Raw genomic sequence first — 14,089 nt, 5'->3', positions numbered from 1 at the left:
AAGTAAGAGAGACAGAGCTGCCAAGTACCTTTCCCAGGGAAAGAGATAACACTTTCAGTGAAGAAATCTTTCTTAATATCCAATCAAAGTCTCTCCTGGAGCAACCTGAGGCTCTTTTTTCTTGTTCTATTGCTTGTTACTCGGAAGAAAAGGCCAGTCCTCACCTTTCTACAACCTTAAGTGGTTTGAGAGACCAATAAGATATTCCCTAAGCTACTCCTCATCAGATTTGTGTTCCATATCCTTCACTGACTTTGTTGTCCTTCTCTGGACAGGTTCCAGCACCTCAATGTTTTCCTTGTAGTGAGGATCCCAAACTGGAAGTGAAAGAAAGGCCCTGTGCTTGTATAGTCTACAAATCTAAGAAAAAGTGACTGCCCTGTGTGAACATGTTGTACAGCTTCCGCTGGCTATTCAGTGTCTGTAGTGTTTGCCAGCTCCCCATCTCCTCTTTATTTCTCCTTCTGTTGTATTCTGTACTGTATACACTGTGCTTTGCACTCAGAACCCTTCCACCTTTGCAATGCTAGGAGAGCAGCTTTGCAGTGTAAGGATATAAATTAACAACTCACCGTGTAATGTGGAGTGTGAACCAGTCTCACAGAGCAAGCTGGCAGTGTGTGATGTGCCTGGTGCAAAGCCTTGCACTGAGCCAGTCCTCTCAATGAAGTAAGGTTTTGCAGAGTGGTACCCTTCAGGAGGTCTTCTTGCTGGGGACAGAAACACCTCTACATCTTCTTTCTCATATGAAGTGTCTGAGAGGGAAAATTCACTGAAAGAGTGTCAGTGCTGTACATAGGGATCTATCTGATGAGCAAAGATGAGTTTTCCAAAGTTTTTCTGGAGAAGGGAATAGTCACAATTGTGAGGAAGGGAGCACGACGCAAAGATGCATGTCAGGATATGGGAGGAACGGTTTTGATGCAAATGTCTCAAAGAGGGTGTCCTGTATGAGAGATCCAATCATAGCTGCATTGGAGCTAAATCGCTGGACTACTATTTGGAGACTGCAAAGCAGGAAGAAGAGATGTCTCTAGCTGCAAAGTGAGAGTCTAAAAATAGATTTAGAAAAATGCTGAGAACTGCAATTTGAAGCCTAATCAACTGCCTTATCAGTAGCCAGTAACAAGTTTACATTTTGCATAATATACTCTATTGTCAGGAGATTCATTAAATGACCAGCTGGTTTAGGCAACAAAAAATTAGTTTGTTTTGAAAGCCTTCATACTTCAAGAGTTTAACAGAAAATAGTATAAGATAATACAAAGAAAATATTTCTTACCAAACTGCTTCACTTTCCTTCTGGAGTGATAATATAAAAATGATGCATTGGTCTCAAGTACCTAATGTTTCTAAGTGAAAGAATTTTAGTCAAATCGGGCAAAAGATTATAAGAAACATTTTCTTTTATGAGTCTCTGAAAACCAAGATTGCTTTAAAATTCTATTATAAACTTTTTTTGACTCTCTTTCAATCAAAATTACAACCTGTAAGCTTTCAACACACTCTTTAGAGGTTGATAAAATATTTAAAAAGAAGTCATTAATCTTTTATGAGAGTTGTACTTTATTCTTAGAATGTCCTCACATGGTTATAGATTTCTAAGAGTCTACTAAAGTCAATAAATTGAAAGAACACTTTCAGTTTCTAGAAGTTCATTTCAGAAGTCTTTATGTACTCTTTCTGAAAAGCTTTTGGTCTATTTAAACTGTATATTATAATTGTGTCAAAAATATATCACGAAGTAAAGCATCACATTAAATAATTTGTATAATGTCACCATTTAAACATATCAATATCTCTAAAATTCTAACATATATAAAAATTCTCCTATTCTGTCAATGGTACTTATAAATTTAATTTGACTGTCTTTATTCTGACAAAGTTATTTTCACTTTTATTTGTATAAGAACTATAAAAAAGTAAAACATAAAAGTAATTTATAAAACAAGGAAGCTGAACTTTAAGTGTTATCATTCAGTAAAAGACTTTTCAGTGACATTTTGTCAATGTAAATATGTTAGCTATTATTACTTCCATTGATCTGACTGAGAACTTTTCTTTAAGAACCAAAGTGAAAATATTACATTTACAGTCACATTTTACTGAAAAATAATTTCAACTATTCATTAACATTAAATTAATTCTCTTAAGATATCTAAATATCGTGAGATTATCTGAATTATCCCGCAATGTGTTCTTTCATGTTGAATTATTTTTAAAATTAATTACGATCATAATTGAATAGCTAGCTATAATACTATTGAATAGGAAAAGGATATAACTATTTAAGGGTAGAATATGTAGCTAGTCTACTCTGACATTAAATATTTTTAAAAAGCATTATTGTATGCAGAGTATATATTTCTTTCATGCTTGACACAAATTTGCTTTTATATTTTATGGTGGTAAGATAGTGGTTAAGGGCATTGTTTTTTTACACTTTGCTTACCATGGATACAATACTTATAAATTCCTATTTTTGTTTCTGTTTTGCTCCCAGCCATAGTGGGGCATTATTAGTGGTCACAGTGATCACACTGTTAGTGAAATAAAAAAAAACTAAACATATTCCTGTATTTCACCACCATTAACTTTATATTTACTACTGTCTCTATTTCTATATGTAGAGATGTTTGGGATAAAAAAAAAATAAATTGTTGGATGCCTTATTTATCCATTAGATAGATGTAACCTTCCATTACTATGGACTAAGTTTATGTTGTTTGTTTGCCCTTTTTACAGTACATATGAAAAATTGGTTACAATGTATTTCATTTGCTGTTTAATAATTGCTGATTGCAACTGTATAGTATTTGTGTATTTTTTTCTTACACTGTTCTATTTTCTATTGGACCAGCTTGTTTCTACATGATTACATTGGCCATGCAGACCTTCTCCCAGCACAACATGTCATGGAGTGAATAGCTTACTTGTGTATCTTTACAGCACTGCAAAACACTATAGCTGCTCACCTGGCTCTAATAGTTAGGGGAAAAAAATTGAAACTTTTTTAAAGTTTATGAAGTTTGTCCTTTAGAAATATTTAGGGGTTCAGATTAGGTTTGCAGGGTTTTCTGATTTTCAGCAATCCTTACAGCAACACCACACTTCTAGGAAACTACTTCTGACATTTACACAAGATTACACTGGAATAACATTGTCAATCTGCAGGGAGGAATTGTTTCTTCTGTCCTAATAAATGAGAAAGAGACATTTCTTCTATAAACCTAGCTATGTCCTTCTGAATGATAGATATATTGGCTTGTTTGCATTTCTGCTGAAACTGAGAAAAAAACCATAGTGGTTTGATTTGAACACATATATGAAAATCCTCTTTACTATTTGAATGCGTAATGCAATAAGGATTATTAGAAATTCGTTTTTGTAAATGAATAGTACAGATGACTGAAAAGATTAAATGGCTTTGATAGGCACTTACTGTTTGGGAAAAAAGCTGCACTTTTCTGCAGTATAAATCCACACATTTGGCCATGTAAAACCAAAGAATAATATTAAACAAGAAAAAAGAAGGAATGTAGATGGGTATTAAAACTTATGTTTGAATGAAAATGGAAGATAAAGGTAAGGTTTTAAAAAATTCCAAGTGCTTTTAATATCTTCCTAAATTCTAATGGTAAGTCACACATTCTTGCATTAGCAAGCATTCATTTATTCAGAGATGCAAAAAGAATATTATGTAAAATTATGGTATGGACCAGTTATGAAGTCCAGGACAAATAGAATTCACATTAAATTAGTTCTTTAAACTATTCAGCTAAGGTTTTAAATACTGTAGCCTATATTACAGTAATACATAGAAAACTGTGTAGAATTATATATATATATATGTACGTATGTATTTTTATTTCTTTATTTTATTTTCCTGGACTTACACAGATTCATAGATTTCACTAGAAAAATTTAATATCTTTAGGAATATATTTATAAATTTCTGTAACAGTTATACTTGATGTCTCTGGAAAATGTTCCCTCTATTTACACTTTAGAAACTGCCTTTACTAAAAGAGATAAGTCAATGTAAAAACAGTTCATTTCCATTCTCTGCTTTCTTTCCTTAAATCCTTAGGAAGCCCTGGAGATTCACATTGGGAAACAAGAGCTGTGACTGCATAGTGCAAATACAGGCTGACTTGGCACAGTGTCCCTCACATTAAACAGAGCTTTGCTCTAGAAATGGTACAGGTTCAATGAATGGCCTTCAGAGCAGCTGCCAGCATTCCTTTCTGGCAGACAACTAAAGGAGATGTGTGCCATGTGAAAGACTCTTGCTAGGTTTCAAGGTATTAAAGAATAAGCACTGGAAAAATGTGCCACAGGGACAGGCTCGCCTATCATCCACGAGGACTACTTGAAAATGAAAAAGAAAAATATCCTTTACAATTATTTTAAAGATTATAGAGAACATTGGTGTGAACTCCCTTCCAGTACAGTCCTAGAACACCATAATCTGTCAATTGCAAGATACTGCCCTTAGCACAAAGGAATATGGGGACAATATATTATGGATAGGCAATGTATGAAAATCTAAGCCATTTTAAAAAATCACTTAAGAATAATTTCCACGTATGATTCTGATTCACTATTTTTAGTAGCTTATACACATCAAAAATTAATGAGCAACAACTGATCTGTAACTAGTGAGAAATTGAGAAACAGCGCTTGTGCTTTACCTTCCTTTTCTTTGTCCATTGATATGAAAAATGAATCTGGGGGAGGGAAACTTAAACTGAAGAACAATTTTTGAGATGGCAGATAAAGGTGATTTCAGTGGATCTGTGGCAATTTCCACAATCCTTCTCTCAGTCGTCTCCAAAAAAAAAAGGGTAGTATAATTTTGGCCAATCCACCCTTTTGTTAGTTTGGTTCACATTGTTCCTTTCCTTCTAACAGAAGAAGAAACTCCTCAGTAAGAAGTCATTTCTTTCTGAGATGTACCAGGAACTAGAACTCTTATTAACCTAGGAGAGTATTGCTATCATACAGTGGAAACAATGCAATATATAAACGTCAGACATCAGTGTTAAATTATACATTAATTATTTTTCAGTGACCAGAGTTAAACTTCTGCACATTTGGCTTTTTTTTTCATATTTTTCCCCCATTTTTTCCTCATATGCACATGCACAGCCTCATGATAAACTGCTGGAGATAAGGCTATTACTAGCTGACATTGTAAGAATCTTTACTCCCTACAATGCCTAGTGCTGAGATGATTTTCATTGCTAGGAGCCTGAGAATGCATGTCATTTAGACACAAATTCTGCTTTTCCAAATTACGCTCTGATTTTTTTTCTCTTGACAGTTTGACATGCTCCCTTTTGTATTATTATTATTATTGTTATCATCATCATCATCATCATCATCATCATCATCTATAATTTAACAGCTCTCTTTTTATTGCTGTGTTAAGTTCCCCACAGTATAAGCAAATATACTATTGACAAAAATCTATGTCTACAATAATAAAATAATTTATCATTTTGGCAATATTCTTTGCTATTTTTAAAGTAGGTTTTATGCTGTCTACTCAGACTTCATTTTGTTCTGAAGACCAAAGGGTACTTTAGTATGTGGAGGAATCACAGAAGCAATCTATCTGTCAATTCAAATTTTGTATTTAACACGTAACATCACTAAGGATTTAATGGCAAAGGACAGACAATCATTTATCTTAGTACTGCATTCCTATGCTGAATTTGTTCCAACACTGGGAAGTTCTAAAACTATAATTTTAAGTGAGACTATAATTTCTCATTTCAGCATAGGAAAAACATTCTTGTTTCATTTTAACAGCAGATGTATAGTGGTGTTAATGAGTAGAAAACTGTATGTGGTAACATTGTCCCAGATTAAGAAGTTAACAGTTTATCAAAGACATTGGGTCTTTTCCCCACCTCTAACTACAGCTGACTGAACCTGAGCAACATGAACCTGCTGGCTCATGTCCCTTCCCTTCCCTTCCTGCCCCTCCCCACCCTCCCCACCCTCCCCTCCCCTCTGCAGGTCATAGAACAGCTGCTAGGTCAGTAAGAAATATATTCTCATATTCCCCTTTTTATAGTTGTTTAATAATGCTTTCAGAATTAGGATCATCTGATTCAATTTTGATGAAAATATTACTGATTCATTGGAGATTCACAATCATATTATCATCTGGTTATATTCATTCAAGTAAGGCATAGCAAATTTCTGACTGTGATTTGCCTTCCACCTTCTCCTTTGCACTTTTTATTTCTTTCCAGACATGAATTTTAAACTACTGTTGAGGGTGTGATATAAGGATGTGGGTTTACTTGAACCTTAGTAATACTGAGTATTAATTATCAGATTCTAAAATACAGGCTGAATACCATTTGAAGTTTAATTGTATATAATAATAATAGAATATCTTTCCCATTGAACTAGAATGGTAGTAGTTATCACAGTTGTCCCTTATAAAGTTGATTAGATTTAAAAAGAATATTTTTATTTCTTCTCTTTCAGTTTCTGACTTGGATATTCAAATAGTAAGGTGTTCTACTAGGAGAGTTTCCATGTCTTTCTTATGAGCCGTTGTGAGATGATTTTGCACTGAAAGTTTTCAGTTCCTGCATCTGGTGGCACAAATGAAATGTTGTAAGTGTTTTTATTATTTTTTCTTTCCATATTTAATATCAGGTAACATAATGGTAGCTTTAGTTCTCTACTAATGTCAAAGATTAAAGCCTGAGAGTTTCAGATTAGACATTTGGGCAAGAAAAATCTACTAGAAGGGCAGTGCAGCACTGGAGCTGGTTACCCAGAAAGGTTGTGAAATGCTTTTGGAGATTTTCAAACCTTGGCTGGACAAAGCCACAGCTGACCTCTTCTAGTGTTGGTTATACCCCCATTCCGAGTAGGAACAGACCTGTATGAACTCCATTGACAACCCCTCCAACTAGCACTGCTATCTTACTGTGAAAATGCAGTGACTGTAAGATAGAAAAGGTATAAAGAGTCAGCTGCTGTCACAAGGGCAGTATATCCAGATAAGCATCCTGGAGAATCAATGTCTTTGAACTTGATTTTCAGGAACTGCTCCATATCACACCAACATACTGTGCTAAAAAGGGATGACAATGAAACTGATTTTCTCTTATGTAAGTGACAGGGTAGAGAGAGGCGTATCACAAACTACAGTCTCATTTGGTCTGATGAGGAGTTGCACCACTGCTTGCTCTGGACTGCCTGCAAATTACATGACTGTGTCCTTGTGACCTGAATCAAACACAAACTAGGCAGGACAAACAAGGAACTTCACTTAGGGATTGTTGAGGTGGTCTTTAAATCTCATATAACGCTATATTACCATCAAAGGGTTATTCATGGTCAGCCTTGTATAACTGGCATGTATTAATGGAATCATAGTTCATATTTTTTTCTGTGTAAATTTATTGTTCCCCCTTTTCCATAGGCATATGTGTTATTCCTACTATACCTCAACATAACTGATAGAGTTACTGCAGATCACAGTACAGTGATTCTGTTCTTATATTTTTCCATTTCACTAATATAAGCAGATTCACCTACCAAACTATTTGAACTCTATGGTCTCCTCAAGTGTCTTTACCATAGCAAATGCTCCTTGATGCATTATTGAGTTTCATCAGTGAGTGTAGAAAAAGAATAATTTCCTTTTTATATTTTTTTCTAATGCTGATAAATCAAAAATCTTGATAGGTTAAACTTGAAAAAATTCCTACAGTAATCTTCAGCAAAGCAAATGGATGTTAATGGAATGACAGTATAAAAGGGATATAAAAAAATGCCTTCCTACAAATAACATTAATCATATTTTTCTCTTAATGGACATACCATCATACTTGTGTATGCTAATTTGTTTCTATTGTTCAAATAAAACACTTCATGCACTGTTTCAGCTAACAGTGAGCAAAGTCAATACTTTGTTTTGACATCTCTATTGTAGTTTGCATTTTACCTCCTGTTTGATACAGATAAATTCTATAGTTGTGTCACATTTTTCTTCAGGATCGGGTAGATCAGTGAGGGTGATAAAATATTAGTGATGAAAGCTTCGGGAATTAGATATGTCTGTCTCAGTCTAACCTATTTCTTTTGTGTGAACTCCATCAGAAATGATGTACTGTAAAAAATACTATGTCTGTTCAGATTAAATATGTCATTTTTCAGAACACAGAAAGAGCCTAAATTTTTTATTTAATGTCTGAATTTATTTAACAGCTTTATACATTTTTCAGTAGTTTTGTTGTCAAAAGCAGAACTGATTGCCAGTATGCTATTTCCTTGTATTTCTCCTACTATCCCATTACTCTGCAGAACACAAGGAGCTAGAAGGAAGCTTCATTGGTAATCTTCTGCCACAACAGGGAAATTATAGTTAACTATCTAGTTGCTGTGGTGGTTACAATGTGTGTTACAGGAGAAGCTTTTAAGAGACCTCTAGTTTTTGACTAGGCCCTGTTAGATTGAAAGAGAATGGGAAGTGATCATTCCCTCTTCCTTTCAAATACTTTTTTATGGTTATGCTTTTGGGGCTTGCTTATATTAAACTAAATTTTGTCAAAATTTCTGTCCCAAAGGCTGGAGGACTGAGTGGACTTTTTTTTTTGGTTGACAGATATTTTGTTTTCTCTTCCTTGTTTCACTACCTTGTACTTCTTCATTTATTTCTTCCTTAGTTAGCTTTAACATGGTTTAGTTAAATAGAAGCAACTCTTGGGCCAAAGAGGCAGGCTTTTTTTTCAAATTAATGTTAACCTGTGCAGGGTAGATTTTAATGAATTATCCATATAGCAACAAAAACAGGAATGGGTCTCCTGACTCAGCAATGAAAAATAAAAGTAATTACATAAGAACAGGTCAAGTTAAAAGTCCATGAAGAACAATAAGCTGTCTCTATTAGTAGTCTATGACAGTGTGGATTTTTATGTCCTTGAAAAAGTAATTGTATAGCACTACGAAGATTTTGCATTTTTCCTCCTACTTGACTCATGCTGCTTGCCATGCAGTTGTTATTTCCATTTTCTTTTGCTTACTCCTGTCATGGGATTCTATCAATCTGCTTAAAATAAAATTTGGAGAAAATGGTTCTGCTTGTCTAGACCTCTCAAAAAACTACATCACTATCTAAAGACAGGAGTTATCCTACCTAACTTTACTCTTAAAAAAATGGAATAAATGGAAAGACACAATCTGCCTATTCAGAGCACATTTTTTAAACAGCTATCTTAGCATACGTTTAATTACTTTATAATGAGTACCTTTGCAAGCAGCATAGATTACATGACTAATGCTTAGATGACTAAACCAAAGAATTAATTCTTTCCTGATGGTTGAAAGCATTGCTCTTTCTGTTCATGGTGCTGTCAGCCAGCTTCAAGGTACTGCTTCGTAGTTAAAAGTGGGTGGGACAGTGACACAGGAATTAATACTTGGTTTTATGCCTTTTCCAGACCTGATAATACTTTGGTAATTCGAGTTTGGTTTTTTTTATTAGTCTATAAAAAATATTTCCCATAAAAATTCCTTGTTAAATTTATACTTCCACCAACAATGAGGACTCAAATCTCATGATCTTCCAGTCCCACACTCCATCAAATTCACTATCTAATATTGTGTCCTTTCTGTCCATTTCTATAGCTCCTTTTAAATCACAAATTTGACAGTCCTTCAGTCCCTGAGGTACACCTAGGAGGTTCTAAAGCTGCTGTGGTTTCTGGGGTCCACTCACGTTGTTGTCACACACTTCCCATGTGTGCTGCTGATGGTTTGCTGAAAGTATTTCCAAGAGTTATGAAGAGTGAGGAGTTTCTGGTGAGACAGGACAGTCTGGCGTTCTATCCCAGAAGGCCAATTGTTGTAGAACGCTTTTAACATTATACTTTCCATTCTTATGAGAACAAAACTTTTCTTGAAATGTTGGAAAAGAAATGTAAGTTTTAAGGAGAGTTACTACTTTGTAGAAGACACTAAAATATTCCAGCAACCCTATCGTACAGCACAGTTCTGTCCTGTGCCCAGTGTGCTTCACAGATCAGAGCTAAGGTGGCAGTGGTGGGTGAGAACACTAGCCCATGGTGTGAAATTGGTCTCATCTCTACCAGACTCACATTTTTTAACCAAACTCTCATTTTTTAATCTTGTTTTTTTGTCTATTAAAAAAAAAAAAAGGAAAAAGGAAAAGGAGCTTTCTTTTACTTCAGAGTAAAACAAGACACCGAGTCATATGTTTCATAAACACAAGAAGAATCAAGCAGTTTACTATGTCCTGTTGGCCTTTTGCATAGTGTTAAATGAAATCACACATTGCTCAGACTTTCTAATTAACAGTATGCTTTGTGGAGGAAGTCTTTCAGTAATTAACCTTTCAATTAATCAAAGTACATTTTCTGCTTCTCTCCAACTTCGATCTATTTCATGTTTTTTCTTTCTTTATTTCTTATCTTTTATTTTGTGGTCTAGATCTTGCCTTTGAAATAATAAGAATCACAGCTGATTCACAGCTATCAAAATTTTGAGCTACACTGTAAGATGACAGAGAATAGTAAAGCTTATTTTCATTCTAATAATTCTGAATTAAAATATCAATTTTAGTATGATAGAAAAATAACTCCCATTACCCATTTTTGTTGGCTAAAATCATATGCACTCATAAAGATGCTCTGCTTTTCATTCAACCTCAAAGGTTATTCATTTTAGAGATGTAGAACTATTTTTGTAAAGGGAGACAGAATTGTTCCTTATATATACAATAGAACTTCATCAGACTGAAAACTGAGCTCACATGTCACCTGCAGCCTTTCTCTTCATTTTCCAAAATATTTTTATTTCCTAATATGCATTTCTTAGGTAGTAATTTTTGTCATTGTATTCTATAAAAGTATGGAGTCATTTATAAACAAAGTGTCTTACAAGCAGAAGGCTTACAAGCCAACATATACAGATTTGAAAGTTGGAGAGGTTAGGCAAAAACCTCAGAAATAATTGTATATTTCATAAAGTTATAAAACAAAAGTGGAAACTATTTGATAAATGTAATTTTCTCCGGCAAAGAACAATATAGACTTTTCTTTTCTCTCATGTCACTTAAGCAAATAGAATAATGTATTCCAACTTGGCTACATGTAAGAACTAACTGACCAACAGCCAGCCCAAAAGATCTGAGAGCTGACCTGATGTTTTATCAATATGTTTGCTGAATTAATTAATCATTACTTTGTGTATGTGGTTTTGCATATTTTTTCTTATATGCACTTAGAAAAGCCTACAAATAAGCTTCTAAAGAGAAAACCTTGCAATATTGAGGGATTTACCAATTTCCAACTCTCAATGCATATTTTTTTCCATTCAAAGAAATTACTTAGGCTTATTAGAAATTTGGGCTAAAAAAACCATCAGTCAGCTTTAACAAGATGATCTTTAACAAACTTGGTTAATCACAATGGGACACCTGCCTCCCAGTTTCATGGAATCATAGAATATGCTGAGTTGGAAGGGATCCATAAGGATCATTGAGTCCAACTCCTGGTCCTGCACAGAACCAGCCCCAAGAGTCACACCATGTGCCTGAGAGAACCATCCAAATGCTTTTTGAACTCTGTCAGACTTGGTGCTGTGACCACTTCCCTGGGGAGCCTGTTCCGGTATCCAACTACCCTTTGGGTGAAGAAGGTTTTTCTAATATCCAACCAAAACCTGCCCTGACAGAACTTCAGGTCACTCCCTTGAGTCCTGCCACCGGCCACCACAGAGAAGAGATCAGTGCCTGCCCCTCCTCTTCCCCTCATGAGGAGGTTGTAGACTGCAATGAGGTCTCCCCTCAGTTTCCTCTTCTCCAGGTTGAACAGACCAAGTGACCTCAACTGCTCTTCATACGCCTTCTCCCCCAGACGCTTCACCATCTTCATTGCCCTCCTTTGGACACTCTCTAATAGCTTAATGTCTTTCTAATATTGCAGTGCCCAAAACTGCACACAATATTCAAGGTGAGGCCATACCAGGTCAGAGCAGAGAGAGACAATCCCCTCCCTCGACTGACTGGTGATGCTTTGCCTGATGCCTCCCAAGACACAGTTGGCCCTCTTGACTGCCCGGGCACTGCTGACTCAAATTCAACTTGCCATCGACCAGTACCCCCAGGTCCCTTTCCGTGGCACTGCTTTCCACCATCTCATTCCCCAGTCTGTACAAACATCCAGGGTTGCCCCATCCCAAGTGCAGAATCCGGCATTTTCCCTTGTTGAACTTCACATGGTTGGTGATTGCCCAGTCTTCTAATTTGTTGAGGTCACTCTGCAGGGCCTCTCTGCCTTTGAAGGAGTCAACAGCTCCTCTCAATTTTTTGTCATCTGCAACTTGTTTAGTATCCCTTCCAGTCCTGTGTTCAAGTAATTTCTGAAGAAGCTAAAGAGCACAGGGCCTAAGATGGAGCCCTGTGGAACCCCACTAGCGACAGGTCGCCAGTCTGATGTTACCCCATTCACTATTACCATCTGTGCTTGACCCGTGAGCCAATTGTTCATCCACCACATGATGTGTTTATCCAGCTGTGTGCTGCATATTTTGTCCAGAAGGATCCTGTGAGAGACAGCTTCACTGAAATCCAAAAGGATTACATCAACAGGCTTCCCTTGATAAACTAGGTGGGTTACCTTGTCATAAAAGGAGATCAGGTTTGATAATCAGGACTTTCCTCTCATGAAGCCACACTGGTTGTGATCAATGACTGCATTGTCTTTCACATGCTTTTCAATACGTCCCCGAATAACCTTCCCCAAAGCTGTATCAGGCACTGCAGTGAGACTGACAGGCCTGTAGTTTCCATGGTCCTCCTTCTTGCCCTTCTTGAAAATCAGGACAACATTCACCAGCTTTCAGTCAGGTAGGACCTCTCCAAATTCCCAAGACTGCTCAAAAATCATCAAGAGAGGTTTTGCAAAGACATCATCCAGGTCTTTGAATATTCTTTCCTTCTCAACAGAGAAAATACAAGTTTAGTTTACTGTCACATCTCTTTTTGGAACAAAGTTAACCATTTGGTTGTACTTTCAGAATTAAAAAGAAATTAAAAGTAAAAATCATAATGCTGAAAAACACAATAAAGGAAGATTCGAAGATTCAAAGATTCAAACAAACAAAACAACCCCTTTAACCTGCCATATTAAAGAAAAAATTTACCAAACATATGTTTCCCAATCCTACTTCCAAATTTTATTTTCAATCTTTAACAGTGTTTTCAAGAGTGATAAGAACTGTATGGAGAATACTGTAAATATTCATACAAATCCAGTTTTTATATACATTTAATTTAGTTTATTTTTCCAATTTATTTTATGTGAATATACTTTTGACAAAATATAACACATCCAACACACATACAAAATACGAGTTTTAGAATTCAAACCGCTGCAAGAAATTTTAAGATACCTATCAATAGGGCAAAAAAACAGTTTATGGCATATCTGAGAAATAATAATAAATATTATAAAGATAATAATTATTCCCAGAGAACAATTTTATTCAAATCAAATACTAGAAATAAAAATAATTTAAAATATAATAAAATTAATAATTTATTTTTTCTGTTTAAAAAAATAAATCTAAAAATAAGTTAAATGTGTTAGATAAATTATTCATTGCAAATTACTTTCACAGCAACAGAAAATAACCAACTAATTTTTCTGGTTCTATACCTACCTAAAATTAGAACTGTCTTGTCATGAATCAGCATCTTTCTTCCAGATGAGTTTTCACCTTTTCTTTGGTTATTTATATTCAGCAGTGTAAAATATTAAAATGCAAGCTGATACTAAGCAAAGATATGTGTCCTGTATTTTAATTTCACAGAGTGCTGTTCTAGGTTTATTTAGGAGAAAAGTATGAATTAAACTAGTGTTATATCCAAATATGACTGAATAGCTTATTGCTGTCCTAATTAAAGCATCTTGTCAGCAAATATGTCAGGAATATAAATTTTAAGCATACTGCTTTTGATGGAATATTTTGAATTAATGGCATTTTTTCCTAAAATTTTTTAAAAGACATCAACAGTAACTAACAGAGTTTT

The 14,089-nt window shown here is 35.0% G+C and overlaps 1 protein-coding gene across 4 annotated transcripts in view; it reads left to right on the top strand.

Moving 5' to 3' along the window:
• Nucleotides 1-14,089, top strand: part of MGAT4C (MGAT4 family member C) — a 344,696-nt gene that overhangs the window by 303,091 nt on the left and 27,516 nt on the right. For 3 of the 4 annotated variants that reach the window (XM_017804501.1, XM_017804499.1, XM_017804498.1), the window contains one exon: nt 6,508-6,639. The exons of the other annotated variant lie outside the window; for it this stretch is intronic. The gene's annotated coding sequence lies outside the window, so the exon portion shown is untranslated. The remainder of the gene's footprint in view (nt 1-6,507; nt 6,640-14,089) is intronic. 4 annotated transcript variants of the gene reach the window in all.

The sequence above is a fragment of the Lepidothrix coronata genome, unplaced genomic scaffold (genome assembly GCF_001604755.1).
Source record: "Lepidothrix coronata isolate B3197 unplaced genomic scaffold, Lepidothrix_coronata-1.0 Scaffold9, whole genome shotgun sequence".
Classification (NCBI taxonomy): domain Eukaryota; kingdom Metazoa; phylum Chordata; class Aves; order Passeriformes; family Pipridae; genus Lepidothrix; species Lepidothrix coronata.
This window is presented reverse-complemented; position numbering and strand designations above follow the sequence as displayed.